This window comes from Amphiura filiformis, chromosome 9 (assembly GCF_039555335.1).
Source record: "Amphiura filiformis chromosome 9, Afil_fr2py, whole genome shotgun sequence".
Lineage (NCBI taxonomy): Eukaryota > Metazoa > Echinodermata > Ophiuroidea > Amphilepidida > Amphiuridae > Amphiura > Amphiura filiformis.
In genome coordinates, this window is record NC_092636.1 from 61,139,998 (window position 1) to 61,154,857 (window position 14,860).

The following is a 14,860-nucleotide window of genomic DNA, read 5'->3' on the forward strand; positions in this document are numbered from 1 at the left end:
AGACAAGGAGAAATGTTGCTTTCTCCTGTCCAGGTTTGAACCACAGACCAATCGGATGCGGAGCACAAGACAAGGGATAGCAAGCCATGCATGTGTATTTTGGCCAGGTAACATTTTTGATGCATCGTTCGGATGATTATGCAATTGGATCATGTGGGATACTTGTGCTTTCAGACGCTTTGTGTGTAGCCTTTTGTAACCCCTGGGGCAGTTAGGATTACGGACACGTGCAGGAGCGATATGTGCTCTCTGGTTGCTAGTATATTTAGTATGGCTTCCAAATTCAGCTTTCTTTTCATGCAAGCCCCGAAATATATAAGTTGTTTAAAAAAACTGGTTCTGACATATTCATTGCAGGATACAAGTACATGTAACTCTACAATGTACAATCAGATCAGATTGTGTACATTTATTTAAATACCTACTTGTTTCAGTTCATCAAAAATATAGGAATAAATTTGAAGCCATTTGGAGAATTACATAAGGATGATTACAGGTATATGGGTTTATCCCACACACTAACTATCACTAGTTTCATTAAACTCTGCTTGACTCCTTACAGAAATAAAAGCTGCTGACATTTCCTCGCCTCTGTCTATCATGTCTATCATAGCAAGTAAATAGATACATCCATCCATATGCTGGCTGGTATAGTCGTCTCTAGCTCTCTAGTATGTTAGCTATCTTTACCGGTATCGTTCTGTAACCTTGCACTTTGTCACTGCTCAACCAATACCATTCCCTGAGTGCTTACTAAGGGATGCTAACAATTCTTGCATTTTTTGTGCCACCTGGTGGTTAAAAAATACTGCACATAATATGAATGAACAAAACAACTGATGAGAGTTGAGAATCATAAAAAGCCTTTACTCACATTTTGGTGATTTTGAGGATTTGGTACCTTACCACTCGGTCACAGATTTTCAGAATCACAAGCCTTGGCCCTATAGAAACTAAAGCACTAATTCCATTATGGCTGTATCTCAAAGTGGCAGTTTTCAGTTAGAACCAGAAAGTCATATCTCACAAGTTACAGCTTTCTGGCACTAACTAGCAACACAACAGCATGGTTGTTACCCGCTAGTGGGCGCTAACTCATGAGTTACGGTTATCTGGTTATGAACCGTAAAAGATTTATAAAAAGTCCTGTTTCTTAAAATGCCATTTTATGAGTTACCTCTTCCTGGTTCTCAACCCTCTGTTGTTTTCATTCCTCATTAAGTAAGTGCCATAATGCAACAAAAAAAACCTTTAATTTAAGGCCGGACACATTTTTCAAGTACCATACTTGGGGGTCGGTCTGGATGTTCTAAACATTGCCCTATGAATATATTCTCGTATGTTATTTTCATGATACATGTAGCTGCTTAGAATAATATGTAGTGCACCAAAATAAATGTGGAGCCAAAATGTCCACATTGACAGTTATCTCAAAATCGGTTTGAGCTACTCATTTGTTAGATCACGTCACATAACCTGTGTGTTACAGTGATCTGATCAGATGGATAACGGGATCATGCCTGATATCATTTCACCTCTGCTAGTGATTTACACGCCACAGAGATATGTTGCGCAGTACATTACTGTTAACGCATATCCTACACGAAAGAATAATTTTACGCAAACGAAACCATCACACTGTATATACAGCATGTCCCAAGAAAAATGGTGCAAGTAAAAATGGCTAGTTTGCCCCCAAAAGGGTTAGTTTGATGCAGGAGGGGGGAGCAAGGGTTTAAAGCCCCTTTAGTCAGGACCCAAACCCCCACTAAGCACCCCTTGTAGTAACAGTAGAAGTGCTTATGGTGGAAGGCCCATTTTGCCACTATCAGACATAGCATTTTCCCTCTCAGTTCCAAAGTTATAAAATGTCACTTTAAATGCTTTTCTTTATAATCAATGTTATGCTGAATTCAAGTATCAAGACACAGCTCCATCAGATATGACTTTGTCACCTAATAGTAGCAAGACAAATCACAATGTAAAACATAAACATTATTTATTCATTGTTACATTTATTTCATGAATACAAAATTGTCGTCTTTAGTAACATGATACTTTTGCAGATTTATCAAAGCTTTCTACCCTAAAGGTATTATTTTTGTAAAATTTTATACAAACTCAAATCTCTTCAGATATTGGGGAAGCTTAAAAGTTCACAAAATCAATTTGATTTTCAATGGGCTGCTTTACATTAATTTCATTATTATACAAGTTTTTATGTTATTTTACAATATGTGTATAATGTTTAAAGGCCTTCATCTGTAATATCTGTACGTTAAACAAAGCGTAGGACAGACAATTTTTATGACCAGTGCTCATCATACTTACATTTTTGTAAAAACTTTGATATTAACTAGCTTGTTGGTGCTGATTTGATTGGTTGATTTAAACTGGATTGATTTTATTAGATTTTTATCAACAACATACAATATGATAATTGTTAAATTAAATACAATTATTTAAAACATTCTGAAAATGTAAAGCTTCATTCAAAATGAGTACTTGAAGTGATAAAAATCAGGATACCTCTTGAAAGCCATGTTTACAGACATATTTCCAATGAGGTCCTAACACAAAAAAAACAAGTGAATTGAACTTGCCCGCCGGCATATCAACTACCTGGGATAATAATTATTCTAATCAAAAGGAATCAAATTCCTGGATTTCCTCCTTCCCAGTGTCCTCCTATAGTATTATTAGATCATTTGACAACTACAGGGAATTCCAGTGCACCATGTGGCTGAATTACTAGCAAGTAGAAACTGGTCAAGTCCATGTGAAATGCATGAATAATTTTGTGTTACAGATAATACGTGCAAGTTTACCTTCGCTATACATATGATGATGGTAATATTCATACATTGTAGCTCATCAAACCCTACTCCATGCATTGCTAGTTTTTCCTGTTCAAGTTCCGCTTAATATTAGATAACAACTTTCACCTAAGTACATGCATAATGCATACATGTATGGCTCTAAGGTATTGATGAGAAAACTAACTCATTTCATGTTTCAAAATAGATAAGAATACCAAAATATAATGTAATAGACTGAAATATTTCAATCTTCTTTCACTATCTTAATCAAGGTGAATATATGCAAGTTATAAACATATAGTAAATTGACCTTTTCTTTAATTTAATCTTTACTGGCTAATATACAAACATGCACATGGTCGCATGTCACAAATAGGTCACCCAAAAATGGAGGAGCCGTAACATGAAAATGCTTTCTTCCCACTTCAAGTTTAGTTTATTCTAAAAGTATGATACCTATTTTAGAAAGTTTGGTGTCATTTTGTAGATAATTATGTTCTTTGTCAAATGCAAAAACCCCAAGTCAATTAGACAACTACTTTGAGATTTATACTTCAATATGTACGATGTGTCAATGGAGGAACAGGGGCGGGTGAGCCACCTACTGTTGTACACAAAATTGTGAAAATATGGCAAACTTCAAACCTTTGTATCTTAAAAAGTACAACTAGCATGGACACCAAATTGCACATATATCATCCTGGATTGTTAATCTACCTCATAGTAGATCAACTGTAACAAAAGATGTAACTAATTAATTGCCTAATTAAATACTAATTAAGACAGTTTTCCCTATATGTTACTGTACAAAGTGTGTACGTAATGCTCCGACATTTCTAAATAGCCTATCTCTTGCCCGAGTCACCCTGCTTATTCAAAAGTACACATATTTTTAAGGAAATTTGATGAGGAATTCAATTATGCTATTAGTTTTAGTGCCAGACATGGAGGAAAAAAGTTTTGATTGATAATGTCATACAAATTGTAAAATTATTTTTTCAATTTTTGACCACACTGTATGTTTAACGCAAGGGATACCAAACTCTTTCTTCCTAATTTGTTGGAAGGGCCCATGCAATGTCTTTCTGAATCCATATTTATTTTGAGCTACATAGCTTTCAGAAAAAAGAAACTATGGGGTTTACCATGACTCGAAAGATGTTAATTTTGTTGATGTTCCACCCTGTATATTTCTTACCCACCCTGTATTATGATATTATACTTTGTTGATTTGGCATCCTTGTAATATAAGCCTTCCAGAAATGTATACTTTTAATGGTCTAAAATGTATTCATTAAAAGTTGTGTTGAAGTGAATCAAGATTGGTGATATTTTTATCATAAAACAATATGTTACACAAAAGATGACCAATTCATGACATGCGACCACATGTAGAGAGCCTGTTCAAATGTGTGTTTAAGTATCTGTGATGCCAGGCAATTATCAAAGGTGCAACTGATACAATGTAGTTTAAAATAAAGGCTACACTAACTTACTAAAATTCAGACTCAGGAGATATATACTAAAACATCTGTAATTTGGAAAGCAGACAAAAATAACGGAATCAGGAGTAGAAAATGGATAAAGAAGTAACCTGGTTTGAAATATTGTTAAAAAACATGTAAATTCAACAAATCACCGCTTTTAAAAATGGAAATTGTTGCCACATGATCACAATAACTTCACTGACAGCCCATCCATGACCAAGGTTCCCAGTACTTTATTTGTGCCTATTCAATGTTCATTTTATGTATAATAGGCGTTATCACATTTTGATATGGTTTACGTACAAGTCTATGGGAGCAATCAACAGATTTTGTCCATTATCTCAAAAAGATCAATACGTAAGTTATGCCCTTTTGCCATGGGATGGCAGGATAGTCATCATAGTTGGCATAGTCGCAACTAATTTGTGCCAACTAGTCAACCAATCAAAAAGCTGGAGCTGTGTGACCCTACGAGGTACATGTTATGTTACTACACACCAAGTATAAGAGGAAGCCTTGTCATTGTGTTGTGACAAGTGACAGCATAATATATAATAAAAGAAATTGGTTAACAACTCGGAATACAGTGCTCAGCAACTTGATATATCAAGGGTTTAGGGCAAGAAGGCCCTATCTGAAATAGCTGCCAGGTATCAATTTTTTAGATGCGTACAATACAGAATACAGAAATTATCAGAATGTATAATGGGGCAGCTATTGCAGTTAAGGCTTTCTGGCACTAATCCCTTGATATGTATACGGTAATATCCAGACAAAAATGACAACTCTTGACAATCCAGAACGCTTAATGTGGTGCATACACCTTGGTTTATAACATCCTGTTTGCATGTGAGATGATGTCTGCTGCATAATAAGTAGACATGTAAGGAGGTTCTATTGTGATGGTATCTTAAAGCGCTACCACACAATTGCCATATATATTTCATATTCTTATAAAATGTGTTTTAGGATTCAATTTATTTTTAACAACATAGATTAAAAGAAAATTACTTTTTTGTTGTGCATTTGTGCCTACACTGTGTGAACAGTGGGGTTCTGAATGGCTGATTGAATTACATCATGAAAAGCTATAGAACATTGACATCTCATTGCAAACTAAGGGATAACATCACAAGATCCTGGCCTCATCCTGTTAATGTAAAGATGATAAACAAGCCACACACTTTAGCTAGTGCCAAACTAAATGGTAGCAAGTGTAGATACCGTACATGTCAGTGGCAATAATAAGGGGTTCTCAATTATATTTACTCAAGGACCACGGATGGCCAAAATAATATCAAAGATTTGTGTTTGAGGGCAACATTTACAACCTATTTTGTTGTTTACTGTATATTTCAGAGCTGCCAAATACATCTTGTTTTGCTTTGTTTACTGTATATTTCAGAGCTGCCAAATATATCTTATTTTGCTATGTTTACTGTATATTTTAGAGCTGCCAAATACATCTTGTTTTGCTATGTTTACTGTATATTTCAGAGCTGCCAAATACATCTTGTTTTGCTATGTTTACTGTATATTTCCGGGCTGCCAAGTACATCTTGTATTGCTATGTTTACTGTATATATCAAAGCTGCGAAATACATTTTGTTTTGCTATGTTTACTGTATATTTCAGAGCTGCCAAATACATATTGCTTTGATATGTTTACTGTATATTTCAGAGCTGCCAAATACATCTTGTTTTGCTATGTTTGCTGTATATTTCAGAGCTGCCATGCCAAATACATCTTGTTTTGCTATGTTTGCTATATATTTCAGAGCTGCCAAATATATCTTGTTTTGCTATGTTTACTGTATATTTCACAGCTGCCAAATACATCTTGTTTTGCTACGTTTACTGTATGTTTCAGAGCTGCCAAATACATCTTGTTTTGCTGTTTACTGTATATTTCACAGCTGCAAAATACATCTTGTTTTGCTTTGTTTACTGTGTATTTCAGAGCTGCCAAATACATCTTGTTTTGCTATGTTTACTGTATATTTCAGAGCTGCCAAATACATCTTGTTTTGCTATGTTTACCATATATTTTAGAGCTGCCAAATACATCTTGTTTTGCTATGTTTACTGTATATTTTAGAACTGCCAAATATATCTTGTTTTGCTATGTTTACTGTATATTTTAGAGCTGCCAAATACATCTTGTTTTGCTTTGTTTACTGTATATTTTAGAGCTGCCAAATACATCTTGTTTTGCTAATTGCTATGTTTACTGTATATTTTAGAGCTGCCAAATACATCTTGTTTTGCTAATTGCTATGTTTACTGTATATTTCAGAGCTGCCAAATACATCTTGTTTTGCTATGTTTACTGTATATTTCAGAGCTGCCAAATACATCTTGTTTTGCTATGTTTACTGTATCCTTCACAGCTGCCAAATACATCTTGTTTTGCTTTATTTACTGCATATTTCAGAGCTGCCAAATATATCTTATTTTGCTGTTTACTGCATATTACAGTGCTGCCAAATACCACTTGTTTTGCTATGTTTACTGTATATTTCAGAGCTGCCAAATACAACTTGTTTTGCTATGTTTACTGTATATTTTAGAGCTGCCAAATACATCATGTTTTGCTATGTTTACTGTATATTTCAGAGCTGCAAAATACATCTTTTTTTGCTATGTTTACTGTATATTTTAGAGCTGCCAAATACATCTTGTTTTGCTATGTTTACTGTATATTTTAGAGCTGCCAAATACATCTTGTTTTGCTATGTTTACTGTATATTTTAGAGCTGCCAAATACATCTTGTTTTGCTTTGTTTACTGTATATTTTAGAGCTGCCAAATACATCTTGTTTTGCTAATTGCTATGTTTACTGTATATTTCAGAGCTGCTAAATACATCTTGTTTTGCTATGTTTACTGTATATTTCAGAGCTGCCAAATACATCTTGTTTTGCTATGTTTACTGTATCTTTCACAGCTGCCAAATACATCTTGTTTTGCTATATTTACTGCATATTTCAGAGCTGCCAAATATATATTATTTTGCTGTTTACTGCATATTACAGTGCTGCCAAATACCACTTGTTTTGCTATGTTTACTGTATATTTCAGAGCTGCCAAATACAACTTGTTTTGCTATGTTTACTGTATATTTTAGAGCTGCCAAATACATCATGTTTTGCTATGTTTACTGTATATTTCAGAGCTGCAAAATACATCTTGTTTTGCTATGTTTACTGTATATTTCACAGCTGCCAAATACATCTTGTTTTGCTATGTTTACTGTATTTTTCAGAGCTGCCAAATACATCTTGTTTTGCTATGTTTACTACTTATTTCAGAGTTGCCAATACATCTTATTTTGCTGTTTACTACATATTTCAGAGCTGCCAAATACATCTTGTTTTGCTGTGTTTACTGTATATTTCAGAGCTGCCAAATACATCTTGTTTTGCTATGTTTACTGTATATTTCAGTAATGCCAAATACATCTTGTTTTGCTATGTTTACTGTATATTTCAGAGCTGCCAAATACATCTTGTTTTTGGTGTGTTTACTGTATATTTCAGAGCTGCCAAATACATCTTGTTTTGCTATGTTTACTGTATATTTCAGAGCTGCCAAATACATCTTGTTTTGCTGTTTACTGTATATTTCAGAGCTGAATAATTCATCTTGTTTTGCTATGTTTACTGTATATTTCAGAACTGCCAAATACATTGTGTTTTGTTATGTTTACTGTATATTTCAGAGCTGCCAAATCTTGTTTTGCTATGTTTGCTGTATATTTCAGTAATGCCAAATACATCTTGTTTTGCTATGTTTACTGTATATTTCAGAGCTGCCCAATTCATCTTGTTTTGCTGTTTACTGTATATTTCAAAGCTGGCAAATACATCTTGTTTTGCTATGTTTACTGTATATTTCAGAGCTGCCAAATACATATTGTTTTGCTAATATATCTTGTCTTGTTTTGCTATGTTTACTGTATATTTCAGAGCTGCCAAATACATCTTGTTTTGCTGTTTACTGTATATTTCAGAGCTGCCAAATAAATCTTGTTTTGCTATATTTACTGTATATTTCAGAGCTGCCCAATTCACTTTGTTTTACTATGTTTACTGTATATTTCAGAGCTGCCAAATACATCTTGTTTTGCTATGTTTACTGTATATTTTAGAGCTGCCAAATGCATCTTGTTTAGCTATGTTTACTGTATAATTCAGAACCACAATTGGTCAGCATAATAAGGATCTGGTCCACAGGCTGCCTTTTGAGAACCCCTGGGCTGGAAGAAAGAAAGCAACAAATCTAACCTTTCATGTCCATCGAATGCAACCTACTGCATCACATAGAACATCATATAAAACATCAACACATAGAGCATCACATGACTTGAACTCTGGAAGTCCCCAAGATGAAGGTAATAGGTCATTCCCAGGGCATAAAGTCATTCAAGCAAACTATACCCAAAGAAAATAGGCTAAGAATCCTTAACATTAATATTACAAACATCTTTATTCCCAACAGGCAATAAAGAATAATCAAAGAAGATCAAATAATTCACAGGTCTATTCACACCTATAAATTCATTCTCCTTTCTCATTTCGTAATCAATACAGGTATGCATAATATTACATTTTAAACCATGATGAAGGTGATGCTGTTCTGGTCATTTTCCCCTCTAGCAATGCTAATTATTAAGATCACACAAAATACAGTACATGTACAATACATTGAATGTGACCATTCAATACATCAATTGTAGATCCATGCGAGGTACAAGATGGGTCAAGATACAGTTAACATTATCTTGTTGAAATAAATTCCTGATCCTAACTTTTTCAGCTATTTCTTATCATTTCCCCCACCCCAACAATGTTAAAACATCCGGCTACTTCGGACAAACACAATAGAGCTATGAAAGGATGAGGAATTCCTTAATTTAACAGAGAAATTTGGGCCATTTTACTTTCCCTAAACAGAAATATGCATACGTACATAATTGTAGTAAATGTTGCCAATTCTGTGAGCGATTTGGTTTATCATCCTGCAAGGATTTTGTTTTTCAAAGCTGGCTGTGTGAGGCCTTTTGGATGGTCTGAAACGTACTGCTTCCTGGCTGTCCATGAAGTACACTAAGTATTTACAGGATACCTGTCTAAAAATAGTGTTAGGTTGGCTTTACATAATGAGGCATAGTTATCATGACCTGATTGACCTGATTGAATTAGCCTACCCAAAGTGTGTCTCAAGTGATTGATAAATTGGTGGTCATCACCATACACTTCAACCAGCTGCCTGGACCCATTTGTAAGTGTTACCAGCATGCTATGAGAGTTATGATAAACTGTTTATAATAATTACATTAGAGTGGTGGAATAACACATCTTGCATATATCCCCTAGCTATGATAAATTGCCAAAACTACCAATTTCCAAAAAAACGATAATTGTTTGGAATAAAAAAATATTATCTAGTTCAAAATTAGCCTGTTGGTTGTCTATACTTGGCCAATTCTGGAGAATTGGAATGGGAATTAGAGGTCTTTCCAACACACACAAATACACACTGATATCATATATGTCATTGCAATCTAGCTCTGATCTCTGTGCTGTTCGTGCAAAAAAATGAAGAAAAAAAATAAACTAAAACTTTTCATAACAACAGCACACCGCTGGCACATGCTTTTCAGCCGGCAGTGGAGTATTGGGCGGATTCCGTTCAATGCAATACTGACACAAATGATGTACAATTCACACACATGGGCTTGGTTTTGCAAATTTAATACAAGCATCATCGTAAAGGCATTTTACTATTTTTCCATTTTTTTTGTCTTTGTAAGTGAAAAAAATTCCATCATTGCATTCAGCTGTTTTTCAAACTGTGCTTCATATTCATCTTTATAATTACTTTTAAGACAAAGGAGTGAAATTAGGAGTGATATTTTAGTCTATACATGTACGCATGATTTTGAAAGCTTTTAAACCCTAACCCAAAACAGGGCCTTTTGGTGCTTGGGAAGGAAAGAAGGAAGAAAGAAACAAGAAGAACAGAAAACTTTTTTCTTGCATCCAGTTTTGGAACACGGACTCCTTGGGTGCCAAACACACGCGCAGGAATCGCTTGCCAATGTCCCTTGGCTGGCAAAGCTTTCCGTGCCCATTTGTGAATTTTGCTTTGGTTCGGTTTGGTTCTTTGGTTCGGTTAGAGTCAAAGAATTGGGCCAAGTCTGTGAATTTAGTGACAGTTAATTGTAAAGAAAACATGCCTTTAAGCCTTTTCCCAATGTGGTGAATATGGAATTATAACTTTTATTCCCATTTTAGAACTATATTATATACAAGCAGGGTTCACAGTTTTTCACATTTTTGCATCCAGGACGCTTTTTGAACTCACTGGACCCGGAAAAAGTAAGATTATATAACCTGAATGGGTCCAGCAGGCTGTGCTTGGACCTGGAAAAAATCAACTCCAAGAAATAGAAAATATCATCATAGATCGTCATTGTGCGACAGTCGACACCCAGCTCAATCGGCTCACCGCACATTTTTTTAACAACTTTTCATTCATAAATTACATTACATACAATTACTAAAATCACTGCAACATAATATACACCCTATCGCTATTTCATGCACAGTCTAGATATTTGATCAGCGATACGAGGGGAACTATGGAAGAGGTTGACTTGCAATTTTTTTCGGATCGTGCAAATATTATGTTACAATATTAATGTCAACAAAACATAGCCAATTCCTGGTGACATCGTGAAAACATGTTTTCACGGTAGTTGTATTTTCAACCGAGCAAATATAACAAAATAACCAAATAATTAGATGATTTAAGTAGTGCATGTTATTAGGTACCGTAGTAATAGTTCTTTATGAGAAAGGTATGCCAATCATGTAAGTCGTCTTTTACCCAGTAATTTGACTCGACTTTGGTCAGTTTTGGGTGCCAAATTCGGCAAACTTTAATATTTATTATTTGCACCAGTACTGAAAATACATAACTTAACTTTAAAAAAAAAATAAACTAACATTTCCGGGTGTTTCTGAAGTTCTGTACATAAGTGCAATTTGGACCCACAAAAATCAATTTGGGACCCGCAAATTTCAACTAAATGGGATCTATGGGTCCAGCTGCCAGCACCAGCATAAAAAAGTGGACCCGGTTATTTGAGAGCAAACTGTGAACTCTTTATACAAGATAATATTTTTTAATTGAAAAAAAAAAAAATTAGTGAACCGTAGTTTAGTCAATGCAAGGTTTGACCTACATGAACATTGCAAGAGAAAGATTTTTAACGTTAGACTGTCCTCACTTGGTTCCACTGAGGTCCTGGGTTTGATTCCCAACCATTCCAAGATGACTTTGTGTGCATTTGGTTTACGGTATATACATTGTAGTAGATGTACTCGCTCAGCCAAGAATTTGAGAAGGACTGGTGTACATTCAAAGTTGAAAGTAACTATGGCCTCAAAGCAACATTGGCGACACATAATGGCATCTTCCTTCCTTCTTTCCTTTTGCTTACTTCTTTTGCTCACTTCTTTCGCTCTCTTCTTTAGAACTATCTTGCCTGCTTGCTTTATTGTCTCATTTTTTTTCTTTTTCTTGCTTGCTTTCTATATTCTATTATTCTATATATTCTCCCATGCTCCCTCCCTTCATTCCTCTTTCCTTCCTTCCTTATTTTTTTCTTTTCCTCCCACTTTTCCTTCCTTTTTAAAATTTTGTGTGGTAATGGTATACATTTGTGTACTCCATGTTGGTACACGAGTATGACTATAAAACTTTAAACAATTTTCTTCAACACTACCCTTTAGTGGTTCACCATTTAAAATTTGTGAGGGAATCCTTTACCATATGAATAGGGATTAAAAAGCTGTGAAGTGTTCCCATGTAATTCTTTTGTCCAGTTTGCCATCAACAATCAGATTAGAATTAGAAACAATTATACAGGCCCAGAACACGATCATGTCAGTAAGTGAATATTTTGTTCTGGGACTGAATCTTCGGACTAATTAGTGACATATTTGTGTCGCGCATACAACGCATTTTGCCATACGGTACTCAAGACTTACCAATTTAACATGTAAATAATGATATTGATACAATATATGCATAAGCCTATGATGGAGTAACTTATCATTTAGAAAGCTGTAGTTTGGTTGCGTGACCGTTTGAGAAAGTGACCAATAACAGTTTTCAAATACAGCCATCACATCACTAGGCTAGGAGGCTAGGTCACGATTGTGTTATTCCATGAAAGGTGCCCTGCCATGATTGCAGTGTATGAACTATAGGTTAAAAGTAATTCTTGGCCAAGATAGAACATGCACATTACGTCCATGTAGCGTACGAAGCGTGTACACAATGTAAGGCGTGTGTATGCTTTCTTACTGCGCTATCTGCGCATGTTGTGTGTTTATCGCGGAGCCACTAGCGTTAGCCGAAACGAAAGCTGTGTATTTAAGACAAAATAAGCATTTACACGAATCTGTAATTTATATACCGGTACTGACAGTATATAAGGCCATGGGAATTAAAGATTTGCATCCACCACCCGCAATCCCGCATGCTTCAAAACCTACGTGTAGTCGTGTACCGCATGAAATTTTCATTCAGTTCTGGATTAACAAGATGCTTGTGAATTACGGGTTGAATTCATATATTTTCATGACTAAACGGTTGTTTATGCCCGAGGGGCCGCTTGCGGCACAAGGGCATACTTATTTCATCAAAATAATAACAAAAAATTACAACCAACATTTACAATGATTTTCTTTCATTTTCCCTACCCAATCTCACATCTGGGACACTCTCGACCAATCACGCGTGCTGTTATATAGCGTGTATGTAGGAACGCTTTATACGGTACACAATAATTGGCACCTACATGTAGGGTCTCCCTACTCGGATCGGATCTGTAAAGTCTAGCCAAGAATTTGCTCACCGATAGCTTCACATTCTAGGCTAGAGACCATTGCATTCAAAATCTAGTCGGATTCGCTATTTAAGCATGACACCGTGTAAAGCAACAAGTTCAGAAGTAAACAGAGGCGATCATGACAGGTGATTGCATCAAAAATGTTGCTAAAATTACACTTCAGCAAAATTTTAGAAAATAGGCAAATCTTGCTCAAAAGATACAGTTGACTTCAGTTGACTCATCGAAATAACTTTCATCCAAATTTCAACATTAACCGTATAAAATATCCTCCGGTGCACAAAATTGCACCGCTGTCCGACAGAAAATTGATAGCAAAGGACTCTAGCATAGAATGCGTATAACTATTGTGTGCAAATTAAAAGCTACAGTTCTCGAATAAACCGACCTATAGCTTCGATCTGGGCAGTCATGAACGATACCCCCATTCAATGCATTCACTTTAAAAAGTACCGTAATAATGAATAATGAAAAACGGCTGCATTTGATTTGAAAAAGTGACAAGACACAAATCTAGACTAAAACGTTCATTCCCAATCCCATTGCCCTAAATTATATGGGCTTCAACTACCAAATGACTTATCCTTCACTTTTGAGCAATATATTTTTACTTTGAATTTTTTATTTTACACTTGCGCTGGTATCACTGAATGAATGGGTCTTTACATGTATTCTAAAATGACGGCAGGAAATATCTGCTGCAAGGTCAAGGGCGCATACTCAAAAACCATGTAATTCTGAGATAGCTACAACATAATACAGATGATATTGATTATTTATCATAACTGTGTCAGTATGACTGTGCACACAATGCACTTAATGAAGTCTCATGCACAGACATGTCATAATAATATTGTTGAATGAATGAAATCAATTCAAAGATTGTGACTGACATTTTGATTTGTACATTTACCGAATTTCTTACCTCAAATAAAACCAATCTCCTATACAAATAGCAACCTCCTCCTGTTGTATCTTTCAGTTCAACCAAAAAGTTAAATGTTTTCAGTCAATAATTAATTACCAAAATCAGCTGATCTGATCAGTTCATCAACGAAGTTGATTGTTCAACACTTGTAAGAAAACTAGCCCGACCCCTTTGAATGAAAGGGTAGGCGAAAACATTTAGGATTTACATGGTGCTACACAACTTGTACCACACACGAAGAACTTCTTGGACGGGCAGGCGAACACTTTACCAGATATGAAGAGATCTACGAAGAAAAGCTTCAAATAAGCTTTGAAGAATAGGTTAAACCAGTTACGAGAAGAAACTAAGTGCTACCGAAAGACAGCGATAACTCAGTCGCCATTACTGAAGTCTGACCCGAAACCGAGGCTCATTTACATGATAAAATGGTCCAGCATAAATGGGAGAACGTTTTTCTCTAAATTTATATCAATTTCATGATTTTATACTAAAGTTTTTCTCTTTTTTCAATTTTAAAATATTTTGAGCAAATATATCATTCCAGAAAAAGCATTTTAAGGCATTTAAAGTTCTCATTAATCAATATTAGAAATATTTATCAACAACTAGGTAAATTTGTGATTTACATTCTAGAGACACTTCACTGCAGCTGCTCGTAAAATTTGTAAACATTGTAAACATTGTGTGAGCTTTGGAT

At 35.1% G+C, this 14,860-nt stretch overlaps 1 protein-coding gene across 1 annotated transcript in view; it reads right to left on the reverse strand.

Annotated features, from left to right (window-relative positions):
• Window positions 1–14,577, reverse strand: part of LOC140161266 (uncharacterized) — a 260,421-nt gene extending 245,844 nt beyond the window's left edge. The window contains exon 1 of the mRNA XM_072184733.1: window positions 14,158–14,577. The gene's annotated coding sequence lies outside the window, so the exon portion shown is untranslated. The remainder of the gene's footprint in view (window positions 1–14,157) is intronic.
• Between the last annotated feature and the right edge of the window lie 283 nt (window positions 14,578–14,860).